Here is a 12,500-nt window from a genome sequence, read left to right as displayed (position 1 = left end):
TCCTGGTTTTTACAGATATTATTTTAACTACTAGCAGGTTTAAGGGGGGGATTTTTAGTTAAAACACACACACTGGTTTTAGAAAGTTAAACTCATTGTATTGATTAATGAAACCCTATTTACAGTAGTACTGATTTTTAAAATGTCAAATTCTACAAATTAGGTTAAGTATCAAATGCCAGCCTAGAAAGGTGTGGTTTTGCTCCCTTCCTAATAGCACTCAGGGTGGAAACAGATCACACTTTGGAACAGAATGCATTCTACCAACTGGGAGCCACGTGGGAGAAGGCCCTCTCCCATGTACTTGTTAGTCAGGCTTCTGAAACCATTGGCCTTTTTAAGATGGCATCTCCTGAAGATCTTAAAGTCTGAATAGGCTTGGAATGGGACAGGCAGTCCCTTAGAAAGCCAAATCCCAAGCTATTAGAGTCTTTAAAAGTTGAAACCAACACCTTGAACTGGGCCTGATAAGTGCAGGTCCCTCAGTATCAGGGTCATAGGATAGTAATACTGTGCACCAGTTAGCAGCTTAATGTTCCATTAATTAAAGACCCGGGTTCCTTTTCAAGGGTAAAGCAAAGCAAAGCATGCTGCTTATATACCGCCCCATAGCACTTCAAGCTCTCTCTGGGCAGTTTACAAGTTAATTATGCAGGCTACACAACCTTGAGCCGGCTACCTGGGATTGAACCCCAGGTCGTGAGCACAGTTTTGGCTGCAGTACAGCAATTTAACCACCCCATGTGGAGCACATTACAATAAGCAATATGTGATGTAACCAAGGCATGGAAGACTGTTGCTAAGTCACATTGTCTTGAGAAATGTTGCTGTTGGCACACTAGGCAGAATTGTGCAAAGGCACTTCTCATCATCATTGCCATCTGAGAGTCCAGCAGCCATCCAGAGTCAAGGAGACTGTGAATCTGACTTGTCAGGGTAGTGCAACCCCTTCTTTCTACTGCCAGCAGCAGTTCCATTTTGTCAGGATTTAATTTCTACTTGTTCACACTCATCCAGCCTATTGTGTTGCTCATACAACATTCAGGGATTGTGACTGCTTCAGGGATCCTGGGGAACAAGGAGCAGTAGATATGTGTGAAATCAACAGATTGCTGGCACTTCATCCAGAGCTTTGAATGACCTCTCCCAGTGGCTTCATAGAGATGTTTAATATAAGGGATAAGGTGGAGCCCTAATGGATACCAAGGCCATCATGTCGAACAGTGCTTCCTGCCACCAAACTCCATGGCACAGTGATTAAACTGCAGTACTGCAGTCAAGCCTCTGCTCATGACCTGAGTCCAATTCCAAAGGATTCAGGTAGCTATCTCAATGTTTACTCAGCCTGAGATTGGTGAAAGGAGTACCCAGCTCATGGGGGAATGGGAGTAGTTGTTTGCATAACTATATTGTAAACCAGCCAGAGACTGCTGTAACCAGTATATAAGTTGAAACAGCATCAGCATCAGCAACTTATTTTGTGTACATACTGACAGGAAGGATTGGAATTACTGTAATACTGTGCCCCCAATACCCAAGCTTGCTAAGTGATCCAATAGGATACCACGGTCAATGGCATCAAATGCTAATGAAAGGTCCAGGAGAACTAATAAATTAATTAACTCCTCTTATCCAATCCTTGGCATAGGTCCAGGTGACCAAAACCATCTAAGTCCAATATTCCAGCTGAATGCCTGATTGAAATGGATCCAGATACTTTCATCTGTAATTGGCTGCAAATGCAATGCACTGAGAGAAGCTTATAGAAGGGGAGATATTTAGACTTGCAAACACAAGAGGAAAAGGAAGACATTGTGCCAACCCCCCATGATCAGATATCACAACAGAAGACAGCCACAATGAGAAAAAATATAGGCTCTTTTATGGAAATGACATAAGTACTTCTTTTTGTTCCTTGACCTGTCAAATTAGCAGGGACAGCATCAATATGATGGGGCCTGAGGAAGATGAGGATGCCCTTATATTGGCAAAATCTTACAACCAACATTACTTGAATCAAGTAGGAAGGCACACAGAGAACTACCAGCGCTCACAAAGAAGACAGGTGTCCTTCCAAAGTAACTTTTCTTTGGAACGTTAGTTAATTAAAAGCCCCATGCGTAGCTTGCTATTACTGTATTTGCACCATCACATTGTAGAGACAAAAACTGAGCAATATAGAAAGCCAAATGCAGCAATATAATAATCTTTTGATCACAAAGATTATCTATTTTTTTGATCGCAACGATTATCTATTCTTATCTATATTTTGTGGAAGGCATAATTCTCCTGTCTTCATATTGCAAATGGATACTTTTTATTGCCATTTATTCAAGATCAGCTTTTCTTCGGTTAACATCCAAGCTTTTGTCTGCTCTGCATTTTGATGTCATCTTCTGGGAGAGCGCCTGTTTAGTGTCCCTGCCTGGTTCTGGAGTGGAGCTTCGTTTTCCAAGAGGAGGACACATTGCATTGCTGGCATGAATGAATGAAGAGCTACTTTGCTTTGATATGGCATGTGCCATAGGCCTCTTGTAAAGGAGCCCACCTGATTTCCTGCATGAAAAAGAGTTTGCTACCATTCTCAGATTTTGTTTGACAGACCAATGGTAGCAACAAATTGGAAATTAACTGTGGGTGGGGGAGGGAGGAAGGATACTCAGAGCAAGGCAATCTGGCACAGCAGCAGCATACGTACATTTGGTAAAACATATTGCATAAGAACATTGTGGGTAGTAATCCATATACTCTCTTCAGGTGGTGTTAGTGACTGGAAGAACCTTTTTAATGAAGACCACAATGAGAAAATGGACCTGACATTTGAAGAACGCTTAGGTGGGACGAACCTGGGGAAAAAGCTGAAGTATGAGGTGTACTGCAAAGCTTGAAGAAGACAACAGAACTGTTGTAGCATAAGCCTCCTATATTAAAACTGAGTAGTTACTTCACACACACACACACACACACACACACACACACACAGAGTTAAGATACAAATCAGTGAAGATGAAACATCTGGAGCATGACTGCTGTACACGTTGCAAGTAACTGGGATGTTTAACCGTTTCTTCAAATCATGGAGGAAGACTAAGGAGTAGGCATCACTGGGCACTTGAGAGGGTCATGCTACAGTGGGTACCGAGTGTCCTCCTCTGGAACTTCTGGCTCTGCTACTGCTGCTGCTATTGCATCTCCTTACTATTGCTGCCTGCTCACCTATCCACCCTGGACATGCAAACAGCATCCCACTTCGTGCCTTTCATTTTAATGGTTGTTGAATCTGCATCAACAGAAAAAGCACCAGTGAATGGACACTCAGGACTTAGATGGCTAGGTAAGGTAAAGGTTCCCCTTGACATTTTTTAGTCAGTCATGTTCGACTCTGGGGGATGGTGCTCATCCCCATATCCAAGCCGTAGAGCCAGCGTTTGTCCGAAGACAATCTTCCGTGGTCACATGGCCAGTGCGACTTAGATTCAGAACGCTGTTTACCTTCCCACCGAGATGGTACCTATTTATCTACTCGCATTTACATGCTTTTGAACTGCTAGATTGGCGAAGAGCTGGGACAAAGTGAAGGGAGCTCACTCAGTCACGTGGATTCAATCTTACAGCTGCTGGTCTTCTGACCCTGCAGCACACAATGGCTTCTGCGGTTTAGCCCACAGCACCACCACGTCCTTCTGGATGGCTAGGTAGGTCTGGCCAAAGCTAGGGCTTACAGAAAGCATCTTGCCTAACCTCCTCCTTCCCACAGGCTGCACTGGTGAAGATAGATTTAATTTTGTTTAAAAAAAAAGCTTTAGTTTACAACTAAGTGTCAGGTGTCCTGTATCAACTATCATTCTTGCCCCTTCTTCAAGTTGCCAGGTCTCAGAGCAATGACTGAAGGCACAGGGAACTGCTATACTTCCTTGGTTCTCCAAAGAAGGATATAAGGATTATCAGCTGTAGGTCTGATGGCAATTTTTAGAATATATATTTTAATTGCATTTTAATTATTTTGCCCTTTTATTTTGCCTTTTTATTGTATTTTAAATGCTGTAAGCCACCCAGAGACCTTCGGGTAGTGTGGGTGGCATATAAGTTAAATAAATAAATAAATAAATAAATAAATAAATAAATAAATAAATAAATAAATAAATAAATAAATAAATAAATAAATAAATTTCTGGGTGAGCAGTGCTACAGGAGAAGAATGTTGGATATTTATTGGTAAGGTGGCCTTAAAGCCTGGATCCCCTTTTCTGTCCGTTCTCAGCTAGAAACCCAGTGTCGGTATGAGCATTGGAGGGGGACAAAAAGACATATTTGGGAAGTAATGAAGGAAATACACATTTTCCCATCCCATGTATGTACACAAACACAACCTCTCTATTTTGGAATTGTTTCCAAGGACCTGCTGGATAGCATCACAAGGACTCATTCCCTGGCCTCAGGTGGTCTAGTATCAGGGAATGGAAAGCTGCCAGTATGGCAGTCTGTTGTCCAGAGGGCCCATGTTTATTCTTTTTAAAGTGCTGCATGTACACTTATAATTTTCATTCATTAGGCTATTTATAAAAACTCCTTTCTTCTTGTTGTCAAACTGTACCTTAGGAATTCAACATATTTTTGAAATATTTCTTGTTTGTCTGAACGGCTGCTAGCCAATCGGGATTCTGCTTAGCCAGTTTTTGCTGCATGTGTGCAGAATTCCATTCCCCCAGAGAGGAACGATGTATTTATTGGAGGACTCACTCCCATTACCATTTCCCTGAGGGCTCACTACCATTACCATTTCCCAATAAATACCAGTGAAGTCTCTTCAAGAATGTTTGTCCTTGCCAGTTGACACCACTAATGTTGGCACTAGCATATTACTGTAAATTAAGCTGTTAATTGAGTTGGAGCATTTGCTGATGGAAGTGGGCAATCTAATTAGTATTCAACTTAATCTGGAATTTTTTGCCCAAGAAATGTGCTTCTTTTTGGTTGGAAAGTGAGGTATTTTACTAAGCCACAAGAATGTAATTCATTCTAAATCACCTGTGAAACTGATTCATTTTGAATCGGAATGTGTGAATGCCTCTATCAGTGTAAATTGTGTCTGTGGGGTTTGTCAAGTAATGGATTCAAGGATTATGGGGATCAGAACAAGAGGAATATAGCTTAAGTTTTAAAAAAGGGCCATCAGAGAGAGAAATGTTTGCCACTGACTGGTGTTCTTTCCATCTTGCCAGCCCATACTGTTGGTTCTGTCTTTCTCCTCTTCTCTGTGTGTGTGCATATGCACGCATGCGCGTGCACACACGCACACACAGACACACACACTCATGTGTGTCAGTCTGCAGGGAAACCTTGCAGTCTGGTAATCTGTAAGTTGAGTCATGGCAACTGGATTTCTTCCTTATTAGGTTGAAATGTTTCACTACTTATCCAAGTAGCTTCTTCAGTCTGCAGAGAGTTGGCAGGAGATCCCTAATATATCCTCTCTCTTGGTTTCAGTTCCTCCTAGTCTGAACAGGCTCGTTAGATTACAAAGGACGGGGAGTGAGTTCTTCTTTTTGCAGCCCTTCTCCACCCATTGCCATGGGTTTTTAACAGTCAATAACAGTGGTCTTTCTGGTGGGTTTGGTCCTGATCATTCTGGAGATGGATGAAAGGGCAACATGGCACCAGGACGTCTTTCTTAGATGGAGAAATGGGTGGTGAAGGTCTGCAGAAGTGGGATTTTCAGTCACCCCCCCCATCCTTTGTCCATCTAATTAGCCTATTCAGATGAAGGAGTAGTGAAAACAATGTGGTGGGGTCTTCTATCAACTCTCCTCAGACTGAAGAAACTTCCTGGATTAGTAGCAATATGTTTCAACCTAATAAGAAAGAAGTCCAGTTGCCATGACTCAACTTCCAGATAACTTCATCTGGACTGAGAATCTTCACATATATCCTGCAGTCTGGTCTGTTTTTTTTCCTGTCGATAACATTGACCTAGTGCTATTTCAGTTTGAAAGAAAAAAAATTAAAAATGAGACTACAGAAGCAGTGGGAAGTAGCTTTGAGATGCTGCCATCCCCTTCTCCTGTTGCCTTCACACTTTCTTAACATCCGGGTATTTTCCACGAAGTCTTCTCTTCTCATGAGATGGCCAAAGTATTGGAGCCTCTGCTTCAGGATCTGTCTTTCCAGTGAGCACTCAGGGTTGATTTCCCTTAAGAATGGATAGGTTTTGTTCTCCTTGCAGTCCAGGGGACTTTCAAGAGTCTCCTCCAGCACCACAATTCAAAAGTATCAATTCTTCGGTGGCCAGCTTTCTTTATGGTCCAGCTCTGACTTCCTTACATCACTACAGGAAAAACCATAGCTTTGACTATGCAGACTTTTGTTGGCAAGGTGATGTCTCTGCTTTTTAACATGCTGCCTAGGTTTGTCATCGCTTTCCTCCGAAGAAGCAGGCATCTTTTAATTTTGTGGCTGCTGTCACCATCTGCAGTGATCATGGAGCCCAGGAAAGTAAAATCTGTCACTGCCTCCATTTCTCCTCCTTTTATTTGCCAGGAGGTGATGGAACTAGTGGCCATGATCTTTATTTTTTTGATGTTGAGCTTCAGACTGTTTTTTACACTCTCATGTTTCACCCTCATTAAGAGGTTCTTTAATTCTTCCTCACTTTCTGCCATCAGAGTAGTATCATCCGCATATTGGAGGTTGTTGATCTTTCTTCCGGCAGTCTTAATTCTGGCTCTAGCTCTTGCTTATTTTTTATGTTTTGTTCTTTATTAAGTAATTCCTTACATGTTAGTAATGCTCCTTTCTGATTCAGCACTTTCAAAGTAAATGCTTCTATAGGCGCTACTCATGTTGGGATTTTCTTATAGGTTTGTGCTTGAAATTTTTGCCACGCTAGGCATAGTGCCTTTCTCAAAATGTGTTCCATAAAATGTGATTGCTCCTTGTATTTCTCATACCACACATATGCATGCCAACCCATTCTTAGATCATATCTCTCCAATTTCAGTAATATTTGGTTTGCAAGAATTATCCATTCTTTTATCCACGTCATAGCACAAGCCTTATAGTATAATAGCCAGTTCGGTAGTCCTGAACCCCCCCCCCAAGCTGTCTTCGTCCTCTGTAACACTCTCAAAACCTTCATCTGGAGCCTCTTACATCATCTGCTCCTCAGGGCTGTCGGCAGCACCTGCAAAGACCAGTTTTGCCAGCACACAGCCATCCTCAAGCCCACCCTTCTCTTCATCACCCCACATCAGGGTGCAGGCCGGGTGTGGCAACCCCAGACCTACTGGAGTATCCCACCCTGTAGTTATGCTGCCACCAACCATTCGCTCTACTAAGTCACCCAGACCAGGAATGGATTTTAATAAACAAAAGAACAAGGTTTATTGAAACAACAAACAGGGTAAATAAAAGGATCAGGTAAATAGGATACTGGAACAAGGTATAGTCCCAATCATACACATACAACAGATTGGTTCCCACGGAACACTTTAAGGTAACGCACAGACCCTGAACCTATCAGTTCTGGCTACCTAGATAGAAACCTGAACCTATCAGGTATGTACTATCTGACGAACAGTTGTACCCAGTCTGACACACAGACTCCAACTCCACTTCTCCACATCAGCTCTAAATATATATACAGTACAGCTCCTCCCCCCGATGTCCCGCCTTCCACTCCCCATAGGATGGAACTTTCCCTCCAAACCCATGACAGACAGGTACCATCAGTGCTGTATGTGACACCTCCCCTCTTTATAAGTTGTTTTGCGGGGGAAAAGCTAAAGTGCTTTTCTCCAAAAAAACAACTAGGATCAAAACACATAAACAGTTATACATTATAACACAATTCCATAACCCATACTTACTCACTCTAGGTCAAACATATCACTTATGCATTTAAACATTAATATTTGCAATACATTAAGTTACCTTTATTAATACAAACCAAGCCTGTTCAATAAACAGGTACATTTAACTTTTGGTCACCAAAATATACACAGTCCATGGTTTCTTCGCCGTCTACACTCGTCGGGTCTTCTTGACAAGGCGTCAGCAACACAGTTCATTGACCCTCTGACCACCTTCACTTCAAAGTCAAAATCTTGCAGGTTTAAAGCCCACCTCATAAGTTTACTATTATGGGTTTTCATTGTCTTTAACCACTGCAGTGGTGAATGGTCAGTGCACAGAACAAAATGTCTTCCCCAGATGTAAGGTTTGGCCTTCTGAATCGCGTATACTATGGCCAGGCACTCCTTTTCCACTGTTGCCAAATGTCTCTCACCTTTCTGGAGTTTCCTACTCAGGTAGGACACTGGATGCTGGTCACCATTTTCATCCTCCTGGCAAAGAACTGCTCCTACCCCGCTGTTAGACGCATCGGTGTAGATGATGAACTCCCGGTCGAAGTCGGGAGCACGCAGCACTGGATAATGGATGAGCGCCTCCTTCAACCTCTGGAACGCCTCCTCACAGTCGCTGGTCCACGGGATGCGGTCATCAGTCTTCTTCTGCGTCAGATCGGTCAGCGGAGTCGCCATCTCGCTAAACCTCGGGATGAACTTTCTGTAGTAGCCCACCAACCCAAGAAATGATTTGACTTTTTTCTTGGTGTTGGGTCTGGGCCAATCACGAATGGCTTCTATCTTGGCCTCTAGGGGTTTGATCACTCCTCCCCCTACTATGTGACCCAAGTATTTTATTTCTGGGCTACCCAGCTGACACTTGCTTGCCTTTACTGTTAGCCCTGCTGCACTTAACCTCTGCAGCACTATCTCCAGGTGTTTCAGATGATCTTCCCAGGTATTGCTGAAGATCCCTATATCGTCAATGTAGGCCACAGTAAAGTCACTGAGCCCTGCTAAGGTCTGGCCCATCAGCCTTTGGAATGTGGCTGGTGCATTTCTGAGACCAAAACTAAGGACTCTAAACTCATATAGACCGAAAGGGCTGCAAAATGCGGTCTTTTCCTGATCCCTGGGATCAATCCTTAATTGCCAGTAACCCTTTACTAGGTCCAACGATGAAATGAACCGACAACCCCCTATGGTCTCAATCAGGTTGTCTAGCCTGGGCATTGGGTAGGCATCAGGAGTGGTTACGCGGTTTAATTTCTGGTAATCTACACAAAATCTAATGCTCCCATCAGGCTTGTCCACCAGGACTATCGGAGAGGACCAAGGACTAGAAGAGGGGACGATTATGTTCTCCCTAAGCATCTCGTCCAGCTCCTTCCGCACCTTGTCCCTATAGGGTCCCGTCACTCGGTATGGGGATACTGCTTGCGGGGTTGCATCCCCTGTGTGGATCCGATGCATCACTCCCTTCACTATCCCCGGCTTATTTGAAAAAACCTTATGATATTTAGTGAGCAGCACTTTTAGTTCTTGCTGCTGGTCTTGGGTGAGTGCAGGACTGATCTTCACCTCATCTGGGTTGTATTTCACTTCCCCTCTACCCTCCCAGAAGGGTAATTCAGTTTCCTCACTCTCAGCTGCTTTTATGGCAAACAAAACCCTCTGTTCCCCTCTGTAGTAGGGTTTCAGGGCATTCACATGTACCACCCTCCGTGCTCGGTGTTCCTCCTGTTCTATAAGGTAGTTCAGATCCGACATCTTGGAAATGACCCTGTATGGTCCTGCCCATTTGAGCTGCAGTTTGTTCTCTTTGCAGGGCCTAAGCCAAAGCACTTCCTCCCCTGGGTTAAAGTGCCTCTCCCTGGCTTTCTGGTCATACCAGGTTTTCTGTCTGACCTTCTGAGCTTGCAGGTTTTCTGCTGCTAGCTCTAGGTTTCTCTTCAGGTCATTCATTAAAGTGTCTATATACGTCACAACATCTTGTGGGTCACCCTGGGTGATCTGCTCCCAATTCTGCTTGATTAAATCAAGTGGACCTTTTACTTTTCTCCCAAACAAAAGTTCAAACGGACTGAACCCGGTACTGGCTTGGGGCACTGATCGATAAGCAAACAAAAGGGATTGCAGCTTCTGGTCCCAATTGTTTGGATTCTCTGCCAAGTAAGCCCTAATCATGCGCATCAGAGTCCCATTGAACTTCTCCGTTAACCCATTACTTTCGGGGTGATAGGCAGTGGTTTCCTTGTGTTTAATTCCACAGATTTGCCATAACCGTTTCATGAGCTTTGATGTAAACGATGTGCCCAAATCTGTGATTATTTCTGAGGCAAATCCCATCCTGGACATATACCCCACCAAGGCATCTGCCACTGTGTTAGTTTCGATGTTAGTCAAGGGAATGGCTTCGGGGTACCTCGTGGCATGGTCCACAATGGTGAGAATGAACCGGTTCCCCCTCTTTGTGGCCTTGGGCAAAGGTCCCACAATATCCACTCCTATACATTTGAACGGGGTGTCAATCACAGGGAAAGGGCACAACTTCGCTTTGGTCCTGTCACGGTTATTCCCCTGCCTCTGACACACATCACATTGTTTACAGAACTCCTTGATCTGCTTCCCTATTTCCGGCCAGTAAAAATTTTGTGTGATTCTCTGCTGTGTTTTGTTCACCCTTAAGTGCGCAGCAAACATGTCAGAGTGCCCCCTTTGTAAGATCATGGGGCGATACTTTTCAGGTACCACTAGCTGACTTCTGATCCCATCTCCCCCTTTTGAGATATTCATCAGGGTCTCTCTATATAAAATTCCCTTTTTCTCGCGAAATCTCGCTGGGGTTTCAGGTGTTAGCTGGGTGTCTGTCACCTTTTCAAAACACTTTCGGAGAGTGGTGTCTGCCTTTTGCTCTTGGCCAAATTTGCTGTCCGTGGTTAAGGTTTCTGCCACAGCTTCGGGACTACCCTCACCTGCTTCAGCCTCGGGCTCTTCAGTACCCCCCTGAACTGTCCCTGTGGTAGCTTGTGAGCGTGTAATCACTAGCACCCATTTCACATGTTCAGCCAGGTCATTTCCCACAAACACGGCTCCTGGCAGAGTCGATGAAATCGCTAGACGCCAAACTCCCCTCCAGCCTTGAAAGCTCACAGGTACCTCAGCTACTGGCAGTGAGATCACCTGCCCCTCAATCCCTGCCACCTTCAGGCTCTCATTTGGGATTATATACTTCCTAGGAATAATGTCTGGATGGCACAGGGTCACCTGGGAACAAGTATCCCTTAGTCCCCTATACTGATGGTCAAGTATTCCTACGTCCACCCCAGCGGTCTCAAGCAATTGCGAATCTGTCCTAACTAGTAAGCAGCGCTTGACCTCCACAAGAGGACCATTTTCCCCAGCCTGATCAGCAGATGTAACTGGTCCAGAGTGAGTAGCCATGGTAACAGGCTCCCTCAATGGCAAGGAGCTTTGCTCTGTCTGGACACAGAACACAGCTTTTGGCTTGGTTCCACTCAAATCATGAGGCAAATTTCCCTTTAGCTGCTTTAATTTCTCACACTCTGAGATTAGATGGCCCTTTCCTTGACAGAAATAACATTTTCTGCTGTACTTGGAGTCTTTCTCATCTGGTTTTGGTTTTCCCTCCAAAATCTGAGGTCTTGGTGGTTTCATGTCCAAGGGCTTCCCTTCAACATGGGCCCCTCCCCCTTGCTGGTTTTTCCCTGGTCCCTGAGAGTACCTGCTGTAGGTTTCTTTGGGCTTACCCATAGTTTTCCCCTCAGCACCTAAGGGCTTCCTTATTTGGTAAATAAAATCTGCGATCTCTGCCGCTTCTGTCACCGATTTAGGTTTCCTCTCCCTCACATGGAACTTTAGTTCCCCATGCAGGACTGAATAAAATTGTTCCAGTGCTATCAGGTCTTTGAGCTGCTGGAAGGTCTCTGTCCCCTCCTGAGACAGCCATTTCTCTAGCAACCTCACCAGTTGGGCCCCCACTTGGGTAAAAGTCTGCTCTGGTTTTTTGGTGAGTGACCTGAATTTTTGCCTCAGCTGTTCAGCATTTATCCCATGCCAGGCAAACACCAGTTTTTTAAACTCAGCGAAGTCCTTCAGCAGTTCCACTGGCATCTCTGCATAGACTTCTGCCAGGCTGCCACTGATTAAAGATCGCATAATGGTCATCTTCTCAGTTTCCCTTACTGAGAAGTCCACAAACGCTCTTTCCATGAGGGAAAAGAACACCTCAGGGCAATCTCCCTTGTTGTACACAGGGAATTTCTTCAGGTCAGTTTTAGACAGGCTGCCTTCCCCATTCCCTGGGTTCCCCTCATTATTATTGTTATTCCTATTTCTACTCATTATCTCCAGCTTCTTCAGCTCAAACGCCATTTTTTCTAACTCCAACTGTCTCTGTTTCTCTTCCCTTTCCATTTCAAATTGTCTTTGTTTCTCCCTTTCCCTTTCCTGTTTCTCTTCCCTTTCCATTTCAAATTGTCTTTGTTTCTCTCTTTCCCTTTCCTCCATTTCCCTCACCCTCAGTTCATGCTGTTGGGCTAGGAGCATTCTTCTGAGTTCTGAGGTCAGTTCTCCCGTGCTCTCATCCTGCACTGAGCCAAATTCCTCCTCAGAACCTTGGTCTCCCTGTGGTTC

Source organism: Pogona vitticeps, chromosome 1 (assembly GCF_051106095.1).
Source record: "Pogona vitticeps strain Pit_001003342236 chromosome 1, PviZW2.1, whole genome shotgun sequence".
Classification (NCBI taxonomy): Eukaryota; Metazoa; Chordata; class Lepidosauria; order Squamata; family Agamidae; genus Pogona; species Pogona vitticeps.
Note: the sequence above shows the minus strand (reverse complement) of the source record.